Genomic DNA, 13,333 nt, shown 5'->3' on the forward strand with positions numbered 1-13,333 from the left:
GTGTCTTAAAAGGGGAAGAACATAGCCTGGGCATGGTGGCTCACACCTCTAATACCAACACATTGGGAGGCCGAGTCGGGCAGATCACCTGAGGTCAGGAGTTTAAGACCAGCCTGGCCAACATGGTGAAACTCCGTCTCTACTAAAAATACAAAAATTAGCCAGGCATGGTGGTGTGTGCCTGTAATCCCAGCTACTTGGGAGGCTAAGGCAGGAGAATCACTTGACAGAATGAGACTCTGTCTCAAAAAAAAAAGAGGGGTATGGGGAAGAACGTGATTTGATTTGCATTTCGGAAAAGCAATTCTGGCTACAATGTGTTCGTTCAGTTGAAAGTAGAATCTCTTATAATAGTCCAGGTAAGAGATGAGTGCCTGAATGAGGCCAACAGCAGTGAAGATGGTAACGAGAAGACGAATACCAGAAATGCCAAAAAGGTAAATATTATAGCATATAGTAACTGGTTGGTTGTGGAAGAAGGTAAGGAAAGATTCTGGTATGTTTCCCAGATACGGGGTTTTGAGGCCATGAAATGTACTGGAACTAAATTCAGGGAGAAGATATATTAAGCTCAGTTTTGCTATACTGAATTTGAATCCTTATGGGACATTCAAGTAGATGTTGGGCAGCCCATTTTATGTATAGCTCTGAAGGTCAGGGTACAGCTCAATTTTAAATAGCAATATTAATTTAGGAAACTACAGTGATGGATAGTAAATACAGCCATGAGTTTGGATGAGAACACTCAGAAGGAGGGTATATATTGAGAAGACGGCCAAAGACAGAGGATGGGGGATAAACAATGTTTAAGATGCTTGCTGAGAATGGAGGGACAGCAAAGTGGGGGGAGGTGGGGTGGGGAATCTCAAAGAGGAACACTTTAAAAAGAGAATGATCCATGGTATCTATTTGGTGTGAACTGTATCTCTCCCATTAGCAATGCCCATCTAAAATTTTAAAAGGATTTAAAGATCAAGAACTCAACATTGCAATGACCTCTACAGAATTATTTTTCAAATGAAATAAATAATTTTGTATGCATTGGCTCCTATGAATCTGACACCAAAGTGCTAAGTTAAAATATTTCTGGGCCAGACACAGTGGCTCATGCCTGTAATCCCAGCACTTTAGGAGGCCAAGGAGGGTGGATCATTTGAGGTCAGGACTTCGAGACCAACCTTGCCAACATAGTGAAACCTGTCTCTACTAAAAATATAAAAAATTAACCAGGCATGGTGATGCATGCCTGTACTCCCAGCTACTCAGGAGGCTGAGAGAGAAGAATCGCTTGAACCTAGGAGGTGGAGATTGCAGGGAGCCAAGAGCGTGTCACTGCACTCCAGCCTGGGTGACAGAGCGAGACTCCATCTCAAAAATAAATAAATAAAATAAAATATTTCTAAAAATATTTTAAAGAATCATGTCAAAAACTGTAGAATCGCCTTTTAAGTCTCATGAAATTTAAGAGAGAGAAGAAGAAGAATTATCCTTAGCATCCATAATGGGTTCTTTTCTTTCTATTACTAATTCCAGGTAACTTTCCCTAGCAAGCACTAGAACAATGGTCAGCAAACATACGGGTCGTCTCTTTCTAGTACAGGGCACTCTGATTGTCTGATTTTTTAAAAATAACTTCTCATTTACATCAGCTGATTTAAAAATGAGCTAGGAAGCATTTAGGCCAAATGTGCAGGGACTTCAAGGAGCCTACATGTTTTGATCTTCTGTGACGTACCTCCATTTTAATCTTGCTATTTTACAAGACAGATTAAACATAGATAAATTAGTCTGCTGTGTTAAGGTTGTTTTGTTCTTATTAATGTATACTCCTGAGAAGCTTATTTTATGAGCTTCCCCTTATAAAGGAGGGTGAAAGTAACACTCCCAGAATGTAAGGCAATCCATCCAATATTTAAAAGCCATTCACACTGAGTATTTCTTGAACGATGTGGTTATACAGCTGTCACTGCAGTCTAAGTTGGGCAGATTTTACCAACGCAGTAAATTTCAGAGAACAGTGGGCTTTACAAGCAATAGACTAAGTAAGGTTCATTTTAGGTCTCCCACCTTAAGGAGGAAGGAGACTATAGCAGCTGCTCTAACCACCGGAGGGGGCCATTTCATCAAATTCAAGCCTGCCTATATTTAAGCAAAACTATTTTTTGTTATCGGCAGGCTTCCCATCTAGAAGTGAGAAGTGCTTGCTTACCATTTTCAAATGAGAAGAGCTAGGACCCTCCCTTGGTTGGGGCTTGTATTGAGAGGGTGCCTCAAACCCTTGATCACCCAATTAGGACTGAAATAGTACTAGCAGGACCACAGGGGATCCATGAACAGCTCATCAGCACCTTCAGCAGCTGTTCCTGTCTTATTATTGCCCTTGTCCACAAGGAAATAAGTGCTACTTGCTTTCGTATGGACAAACTAACACATTGCTAATCTGCAATAGTAAGCACATTCCTTATGGAAAACGTACCCGTAAAAAAGCTCACGAAACTTGGGGGCAGGTGAAGAGGGATTCCTTTTTAAATTTACTCACATTATTTCACCAGCATTTCTCCAATATCCTTGGAGATATTGGTCGTTAAGAACAGGAGCTTTTTAGTCATATAATGGCTCTGCCTGTTTCAGCAGCCAAGAACAAAAGCCCAACTCAAAGTAGTTTTGTAAAGATAAAGAGACATATATTGGATCACATAGCTGAAAGGTCCAGATACATACTCTCTTCAGGAACAGCCAGCTTTGGGATTTAATATATTGAGGATGCTATTGCCTTGTCTCCATCTCCTGGCTCTGCTTTCTTGTGTGTTGACTTCAATATCTGGCAGATTTTCTTCTCATGGTACCAGGTGGGCTCAGCCCGCTCCAGGTTTAAGTGGCTCTTATACCCAGGGACCTCTTTTCCAATAGCTCCAGCAAAAGTGCAGGCCTCAGTATGGCTCAGACCACTTTAGGACGTGTGCCCACCTAAGCCAGGCCTGCGTCCTGTGCTCTCCCATGACTACCACCACTATAAAGCCTGGAGAGAGAGAAGGGTAAAACTGTGAATGCATGGAGTTGACTGCGTAGAGTGAGAATGAGAAACGGCTGGTCTCCTAAAAGCAAAACAAACAAACAAACAAAAAAAGACATTATTTCTGAAAGAAGGAAGGGAGGCTAGACATACAGAAAAGCTTTATGTCTCTTACATAAAGCTTATGTCTCTTACCACAGTGCTTGGAACATAAAAAGAACTTTAAAAAACAGTAGCTAAAAGAATTAATAAAGTAATTATAATGATGATGATGTTTTTGAGAACCAAATAGATGATGATATACTCTGAAGATAAGATCATTGCTACTTATTTCAGTATAGAACACACCGTTCTTTGTACAACTTATTAATTGATCTATTTAGCTGCAAACTTGGATATAAATGATGTCAGTGCTATATGATTATTATTAAGAAATAATGAAAAGGCAAAGAAAGCATATTCAGTGACTCAAGAAAACTGGCATTTGAACGCAGATAATTTTGTGTTCTAGCAAATGGCTGGTTGAGTGGGGACCTGAGGAACCTGTTTTGTCTTCCTGCTTCAGTTATTATGATGTGCCATTGGGTAAATTTGTATCTCATTTACCTTTGAGGAGAAACCCCTGTTTCAGGCAGGAAGCCCATCAAAATGACTGCCAGCCACTGGGCATTTTTTCAGGGGGTCTTCCCAGACTGAAGTCGATCCCTCCACCTCTCTGGCTATCCAAAGTACTCCGCAATATAAGGCCATCTCTGCTTTGCATACTGCTCCAACTAGGGTTGACCTCCTCTATCTCACAGCCCTATAAAGTCACTGACAAAACCAGAAAACTTACTTTAGGGAATTTTGTTTCTATACCACAATGTTGACCCTTCATCTTGCTCTTTTGTATCGTCCCTGTATATTTTTCATGGTGTACCTTATTCTCCACATCTACCCCCTTGCAGTTTGTGTTTGGTGATTCTGAAGTACCTACGCATCTTTTAAATATGCTATACTTTATCTTCTCTTTGCAAAACCACGTCTTGAATATGGAATGGGATCCTACACTCTGCCAGCCTTTTCCCCACTTTCAATCTCCACCTGATTACATTCTACTTATCCTACTTAGCTTAGATGTCCTCTCCTAAGTCTTCCATGACCCTAAAAGTTAGGACAGGTGCTCCTATACTTTTCCAGAGCCTCTTCAGCAGTTCAGGTATACATTTTCTCTGTGAATATTACCAATGCAAAATCTTCAATAAGCCTTTGATCTACTTAGCAAGTCAAAAATAGATCACAGGAGAAAAATTAGAGAGCAATTTAATCCTAAATGTCATTGTACTCACTAAAAGTACATGAGGAGTTCAACAAAAGAGAAAATTAAGGAAGGTTTTAGGGAATGGTGTGTTTTATTCATCACAGTATACTTAGCCCTGGGCTCAGTGCCTAGAATATAGAGATAACACATATCAATACCCAGACAATCAAATAGAATAATGTGGACTTGGACAAATGCCCAAGGGATGGAGGGAAAAATAGAGGGAGGAATGGAGGGCAGGGACATCTAGTGCAATGCTGAGTGTGAACTGCATTTGAACACACAGGTCTGAGTAGATTATTATTGTATCTGGTTTGCATTTGTTATAAAACTAGATGAATTATACCATCCTTGCTCTAAGGCAGAGGTAAAAAACACCTTTTAAAAAGAGGATAGGAAAAAATCAACCACAAAGTGGTATATGCGCCTGTAGTCCCAGCTACTCCAGAAGCTGAGGAGGGAGGATATCGTGAGCCCAGGAGTTCAAGACGAGCCTGGACAAAACAGCAAGACCCAGTCTCTTAAAAAAAAAAAGTAAAAGTGTGTGGAGGTTTACAGCAAAGAGGATAAGGGAAGTAAGAATGATAAGCCACATCTACAGAATAGTATGTTTTATAGTCTTACTCCTAGAATGTCTAAGAACAAATATCTGAAATTGTCTGCAATGGATTCTGTTTTAAAGAAGAATGGTTTTTAATCAAGTCAAACACTTTAAACTTTGATCGGGGACTGAGAAATCACATAATTCTTATCCTAAACAGCATCTCTCAGACAAATCTGGGATGTATTTCCTATGAAACAGAAAACAATACATTAGTGGTGTGAACCATAATAGAGTTCTGGGTGATCTATTGTTTATCAAGCCATCAGTCTGTATACATCGCTTGTAATGAAATAATCACTCCACAGGAACTTAATACAGTCTGGGAATGATTCTTGAGTGTTGTACCCAGGGAACCTAATTATGAGACTTGAAGCAACTGTGTAAGAGAAACAGAAAAACAACCCAAGCTGTTATCTCTTATTGAGTCTATTTTCTCATAGAGAATCCTGAGAAAACAAAGGACATTTTGTTTGAAGTGTTTTTGCCTTCTTCAAGTCTGAGAAAAAAATTTTTTTTCCTTTGAAGTACTTTCAAATTAAACATTGTGAAGCCTATTTCTTCCTTTACATCTGAAATATTTACTAATTCTGAAATCAGAAAATTTCACCTTTCAAAATATATTTAATTAGCATCTACTTGTGCATGGAACTAGACATTGTGGGGCATACAAGAGAAATAAAATTACAACAGCATCACCTGAGAACTGGTTAAAAATGCAAGTTATTAGGGTCCACCCAGACCTATGAATCAGAATCTGCATTTTAGCAAGATCCCAGGTGATTTGTATGTGCTTTGTAATTTGAGAAGCAATATTATAACTGCATATAGGGTTTTGTTTTTGTTTTTTAATACTGTTACCTGGATCCCAGTCCCAGAAATTTTTATTTAATTTTCAAGGGGGTGCAGCCCAGCCATCACGAATCTTCTAAAGTGCAACAGAGTATAAGAACAGCTGCCCTTCAGTCAGTGAAGCTACCCAGCCATTTTGATCCTTGCAGCCTAGGCTCTTGCTAAAATGTGGATTCGGAGTCATTTGATCTGTGCTGGATCCTGAGAATTTGCTTTTCTAACAATGGTGTGATTTTATTACTCTTATATCTTCCACAATGCCTAGCTCCAGGCACAATTAGATGCTCAGTAAATAATTTTTCAAGGCCTACCTACTTTTTTCCTCAATATAATTATATGTTATGGCTACTTTTCACACTTTTTTTTTTAATGACAGCACAAACTCAAACCTCTAAGGAATCACAAGAAGGAAAATTAATGTTAACATAAATGGTAGCAGGCTGTTACGTGTTGAATTGTGTCCCCTCAAAAGATATGTTGAAGTCCTAACCCCTGGAACCTCAGAATGTGATCTTATTTGAAAATAAATGTAATTGCAGATATAATTAGTTAAGTTAAGATGAGGTCATATTGGAGCAGCGTGGGCCCTTAATCCAAATTACATTTGGATTTCCTTACAAGAAGAGGAGAAGAAACACAGAGACACACACACAGGGCCATGTAACAACAAAGGCAAAGATGATACTGATGCATCTACAGTCCAAGGAACGTCAGAGGCTAAGGAACCACAAGAAGCTAAGAAGAAGCAAAGAAAGATTCTTCCCTAGAGCCTTCAGAGGAAGCCTGGCCCTGTCAATACCTTGATTTCAAACTGCTAGCCTCCAGAACTGTGAGGGAATAAATTTCGGTTGTTTTAAGCCATGCTGTTTGTAATAATTTGTTATGACAGCCCTAGACAGCCTATCTTCTTATACTTTTACATAGGCTAGGGTTTTTTGGGGGCAGGTTTGTTTCATTTTGATTCATTTTTGCATCCAGGACATGCAGGCCACTGCCTGTATATAAAACTAAATTGGTCTATCCACAGCTACCTCAAATTTGGTGCATGGTTTACTATTACAGATAGCAAGAAAAGGAAATTATAAAGTAAAAGAAGAAACAAATGAATGAAAAGAGTTCTGAAAAATGAATGAAGGAAAAGAGGGAAACTTAAAACCCCAGAAAAGAAAAGAAAATATATGGACACAGAGGTTATTATGAATAATCTCAAATTAGAGGGAAGGCACAGGAGTTTGCAGAAATGAAGTTATTTCTTAACAGAAATACATCACTGTGATCATACTGATCTAAATTTAAATCCCAGTAACATATGTGTGATTTTAAAGAAGTCATATAATGTTCATGAATCTGTAAAATGGAAACACTACTGATAATACTTGCCTACAAAGGTTGGTGTGAGGATTATAAAGAGCTCAGCAACCTGTCAGAAACATTCAGTATATGGTAACTATAATTATTAGAAGACGGCCGGGCACGGTGGCTCACGCCTGTAATTCCAGCACTTTGGGAGGCCAAGGAGGGTGGATCGCCTGAGGTCAGGAATTTGAGACCAGCCTGGCCAACATAGTGAAACTCCGTCTCTACTGAAAATACAAAAAATTAGCTGGACATGGTGGCTGGTGCCTGTAATCCCAGCTGCTCGGGATGCTGAGGTAGGAGAATCACTTGAACCCAGGAGGTGGAGCTTGCAGTGAGCCGAGATCGCGCCACTGCCCTTCAGCCTGGGCAACAGAGCGAGACTCTGCCAAGAAAGAAAAGAAAGAAAAAGAAAGAAAGAAAGAAAGAAAGAAAGAAAGAAAGAAAGAAAGAAAGAAAGAAAGAAAGAAAGAAAGAAAGAAAGAAAGAAAGAAAGAAAGAAAGAAAGAAAGAAAGAAAGAAAGGAAGGAAGGAAGGAAAAGAAAGAAAGAGGGAGGGAGGGAGGGAGGGAAGGAAGGAAGGAAGGAAGGAAGGAAGGAAGGAAGGAAGGAAAGAAAGAAAGAAAGAAAGAAAGAAAGAAAGAAAGAAAGAAAGAAAGAAAGAAAGAAAGAAAGAAAGAAAGAAATAGCAGCAAACACCACAGAGAGGAGGAGCCCTCGAGCTACCCCAGCCTGCGCCATTGCAGTCAAGCCCAGGACACAGAGCACAAGGGAGTGGCGCCTGGCGGGAGGGAAAGGCTTTCTTTTTCTTTTTTTTTTTTTTTTTTTTTTTTGAGAAGGAGTCTCGCTCTGTCGCCCAGGCTGACAGTGGCATGTCACTGCAAGCTCTGCCTCCCGGGTTCACGCCATTCTCCCGCCTCAGCCTCCTGAGTAGCTGGGACTACAGGCGCCCGCCACCACGCTCGGCTAATTTTTTGTATTTTTAGTAGAGACGGGGTTTCACCGTGTTAGCCAGGATGGTCTCGATCTCCTGACCTCGTGATCCGCCCACCTCGGCCTCCCAAAGTGCTGGGATTACAGGCGTGAGCCACCACGCCCGGCCAGGAAAGGCTTTTAAAAGCCGGGACAGGGTCCGTGCACAGTGGAACTGAAAACAAACTTCCTTTCACAATTTTCCCATGGGACTTCAGCAAATAAAACATATTTCCTTTCAGTGTATTAAAAACATGTCTGATCTTATTATTTCTAATATATATGTCTGAGCAAAGACCACAATTGAAGAATATTTTATTACGTACATATCTTTGTACAGAAAGAAAGAAAAGAAAAAGTGAAAGTTTACTTTTAACCTTCATTGTTAAATTTCAAGATAAGAATAAATTTATGTTTTCAAACCAAGCAAATTCACTACAATCCAGTATTTTCATTTGTTAAATGTTTATTGGACAAGAAGAGAAAAATAACAATGCTTATTCTACCAGGCATGAAAATGAGAAGTTTATTTTCAGTAAGAATACAATGCCTGTTCCTCTGGGGTGTGTGTGTGTGTCAGAACTCCTAAACTACTACCAAGCAGACAAATAACTATATAATTTATTTAACCTAGAAAATTATTGTAGAATAATTTAATTTCCTGGGTAACTGGAAGAATATAGTCTATTTACTAGATTAGGGAGGAATTTACTTTCTTGAACCGTTGGCTCATATCTGTATTACTACATTCTTTCAGTTTTATTATGATTTATCTCTTTACAGGGCTGAGTATCCGTAAGATCCTGAAGAACAGGAAGTACCTCATTCATGGTTATATTCTCAGAACCCTCTAGCCTCTCAATAAATTTTTGTTGAATGAACTATGTATAAAACCATAAAGTGAAGCTCAGGAAAACTGCAAGACAAGGGACTTGGTATACTGGACATTTATCAATTTTTTTTTTTTTATTTCCAATCATCTAAACCTTCTTCATATGTTTAAAGAATGTCTCTCTGTATAAAGCTAGATACTCACCTCTCTGAGCCCCTTGTAACCTGATCTCCCAATAAGCCACAACTTTCAAATTGGGATATCATGACACTGACCAGCAGAGACACGGGGGAATCCATCATGTTGGTGGCAGAGGCAGACTTGACTGACACATTCATTCTCCAAAAGGGGCAGTGCCACCAGCATCATCTACCCCACAGGGTCCAGAGGTCTGTGAGAGTTACACCAGTGACCTCACAGGACTGGTTGTGAAATGTGGTGCTGTCTGTGGCTCAGCAATCCCTTCTTTCTGATCCTGGCTCTCTAGCCTTCCTGGAGATGTGAGCTGTGAGTTGCCAATCTTTTCTTCTGCCTAAATCACCCAAGATTTATTTCTGTACCCATAACTAGAATCCTTCTGAGTCCAACTGGGCTTCACCACTTTTCAATAGAATGGCAGGCTCACCTAAGTACTATGAGATTTTGAAAGATTATTTCTTCATAAACATCACCATTTTTGACTATATGTCTAAACTTCCTTCTGGCTCTAAAATTATTTGATTCCATTAGGGCAGTTTCAGTAAAGTATATAAATACCATGTTAATCCAATAGCCGCATTTCTCATTCATTTGTCAACAAACATGTATGTGTGCCTTCCAGATGAAAAGATCAGACACCACAATTTTTACAGTGCTGCTGTTGTCTTCTAAAAACTTTGGTCAGTAGAGAAGTTCTGGACTTTTTGTGATATAAATTATATTAAGGCCAACCCTGAGAATTGTAAAACATCCATAGACCATCGGCTGACTGCATCACATATACCACTAAATGTGTTACTGAGTTGAGGGAGAAAGATGTTCTTCGAACTTAACTTAATAATGATCTGTAGAGCTATTTGCTAAAGTGCCCTCAAGGGAGTTAAGTGTACCAGAGTGTATTCCCTTCTTATTCATGACTGCCACATGAATGAGAAGTCGTTCTTGTCTAAGAAAGAAAGACACTGGCAATTCAGTTGCACAATTGCCAAGAGTTTTTTGGTTTTTGTTTGTTTATTTGTTTGTTTAGCATTTATGTAAAAGGAAATTTCAAAGAAAGCCAAATTACACAGGGCTGGTTACCTGTCATCAAGCTGGCTATGGTTATTTTGTTTCCCTAGACTTTATGCTAACAAAGGGCTCATGTACTTTGACGCTTATCTAGAAAAGGTGCTAATTTTTTCACTTACACATAAGCTATTTCTTCTAGATGAGATTTAAACACGAGATTAGCATAAAATCCTTGGCCTTTCTTCTATTTCTATGATCTAGAAGCATTCAACGGATCTGATAAGAGCACTTTCTTTGCAATTTGACATTGAGAGAGCACCTTGGAAGGGTTATTATGAAGACCAAGCTGTTCTCTAAGTTTCATGCAGAGTGAGTTATATTCTGTGACCTGTAATTAATTCATAGAAGCGCCAAGAAGACAGAATCATATATTCTAAATAGCATATTTCCCAAACTTTTTTTACATGTAGAGAAGAATATTATTCATTTAAAAAATGTACTTCCCCCTTTTTTCATTTTGCTCTAAAAAGGGTTAGGAGGAAGTATGTGAACTACAAAATGCTAGTCTATTCAGATTCTCATCCCCAGATTCTAAAGAATAACAAAACAACCAGCTTTGCATGACAGTCAATGACCAGTTAGTGGACATCAAGCAATGTTATGCCCATTTTGTTTCAGCACTAGCTTTAGTGATATGAAGAATAACCTTTACAATTAGGATTTAAAGCCCTCGAAAATCTTGAGTTCAAGCCATAAATGCCTGCAGGAAGAAGAGCCTGGCAGTTGCTACAGCCTGTCTCCTCTGGAGCCCTCTGGGAGTGCAGAAGCAGAGGGACAGAAGAAGAGACAGAAGGGATGGTGATAGGCCCTGTCATTCCCTGTTATCTCCAGTGGTCAGCACCCAAAGACATTTTGTTGTTGTTGTTGTTGTTGTTGTTGTTGTTATTTTGAGTTAGAGTCTCACTCTGTCGCCCAGACTGGAGATCACCGGCATGATCTCGGCTCACTGCAACCTCCGGCTCCCAGGCTCAAGCAGTTCTCCTGCCTCAGCCTCCCAAGTAGATGGGATTACAAGCATGTGCCACCATGCCTGGCTAATTTTTGTATTTTCAGTAGAGACAGGGTTTCACCATATTGGCCAGGCTGGTCTCGAACTCCTGACCTCAGGTGATTGGCCCGCCTCAGCTTCCCAAAGTGTTGGGATTACAGGCATGAGCCACCACGCCCGGCCCAAAGACTTTTTAAATTGACCTTTTTTTCTGCCTGAGTAAAGGCAGAAATCGAACACAGAGAATCTGAACACAGGTTAAAAAAAAAGGTTCTGAATGAATCGAACACAGGTTAAAAGAAAAGGAAGGGGGGAATATGCAAGGGTGACTTTATTATCCATCTGAAAAGTTGGAGTACAGAAAATACAGAATGGACAGCACTCAACAGCTGAACAGAAAAAAATAGAAATAAATGAAATAATCTTAGGTAGGGTGCAGTGGCTCATGCGTGTAAACCCAACACTTTGAGAGGCCAAGGCAGGAAGATCATCTGAGCCCGGGAGTTCGAGACTAGCCTGTGCAATGTAGCGACACCCCATCTCTACAGAAATTTTTTTAATTATGTAAAAAAAAAAAAAAAAGAAAGAAAGAAATAATCTTAGGCCTGGGAGACTTATTTCTGCACCAAGCAGGAACCTATGGAATTACTAGATACTTGATTACTTAGACCAATAACCCTGACTACATTTACCATTTATTTGGGTAGAAGCTGTGTCAATCTTCGATGATCCTGCATTAATCATTAGCTATGTCTGTCACTCCCAACACCACCCACCACTCTTAGGTTGCACCCTCTGCATTGTTGCCCATGTTTCTCTCCTATATTGATAATCTAACCCGGTATTTCTTCAGAACAGATGTAGGCCATTATTAAATGAATGGCCTACAAGTTTAGTCTATGGGTATGAAAAATACCTGGTTTTATTTTATGGCATCAATTTGTGATGTTAGAATCATCTTCAACAACAATCATTTTTTGAACATCATAAGACTTCAAAACGCAATAGAAAGAATGAGGGGTCTGGATCTGATGGATTTAGGCTTGAATTCCAGCCTCATCATTAATCAATTTATCTGCACCTCTTTTGTTTTTTTTCTGTCCAAGGATGTTGTGGGCAGCCTCTAAGATAGTTCCCAATGCATACCTTCTGGTATTCATGCCCTTGTGTAATTCCCTACCACCGTGGGTTGTTTGGACCTAGTGCATTGCTTCTAATGAATAGAATATGGCAAAAGTGATGAGCTATCACCTGCAAGCTTAGGTCACATAAGTAATGTAACTTCCATCTAGTGCTGCCTCTCTCTCTCTCTCACACACACACACACACACACACTGATGTCTCTGACCAATAGCCAGTAAGGACCTGAGGTCTGCCAACAGCCACATAAGATGGAAATACAATTTACTGAAAGCTTGGAAGTGGACCTTCCCTAGTTGAGCCTTGAGATGGCTGCAGCATCAGCCCACATCTTTGGTGCAGCTTTGTGGGAGACCTTGAAGCAGAGGACCCAGCTAAGCAGGGCCTGCATTTCTGACCCACAGAAGCTGTGAGTTTTAAGAATGTGTGTTGTTTAAGCTGCTAAATTGGAAACTGGGGAGTGGGTGGGTGTTACATAGCAGAAAATAACTTAATGCAAATAAAAATAATAACACTTCTATTCCAAGATTGTTGTGAGGGTTGGAGATGATGTATGTATACCTTATGTCTGTCACAGAGCCTCTCCTTAAGAAATGGTAGCTCTCACTATTACCAAGCCTCCTCTATGTGGGGGGGCTACTCTCTGCATCACTTACATATCTATGTTTTTTAATATAGCATAGGTTAGAGAAAAAATGGTCACCTTCAACCTCAAATTAAAAGAAATTTGAAAAGAAGGGAATTATTTCCTGTGGAAAGGCCAACTGGCAGATATTTGAAAAGTGTAGACTCCATTGAGGCAATAAAGGAAGAAAACAGGGTTGTATGGAAAATGGGAATGTCCAATTGGACTAGTATTTAATGCCTTAAGAATAAGATCCTTGGGGCCAGCCAAGGTGGCTCACACCTGTAATCCCAGCACTTTGGGAGGCCAAGGCGGGCGGATCACGAGGTCAGGAGTTCGAGACCAGACTGTCAACATGGTGAAACCCTGTCTCTACTAAAAATACAAAA

This window comes from Pan paniscus, chromosome 1, assembly GCF_029289425.2.
Source record: "Pan paniscus chromosome 1, NHGRI_mPanPan1-v2.0_pri, whole genome shotgun sequence".
In the NCBI taxonomy this organism is placed as follows: Eukaryota; Metazoa; Chordata; class Mammalia; order Primates; family Hominidae; genus Pan; species Pan paniscus.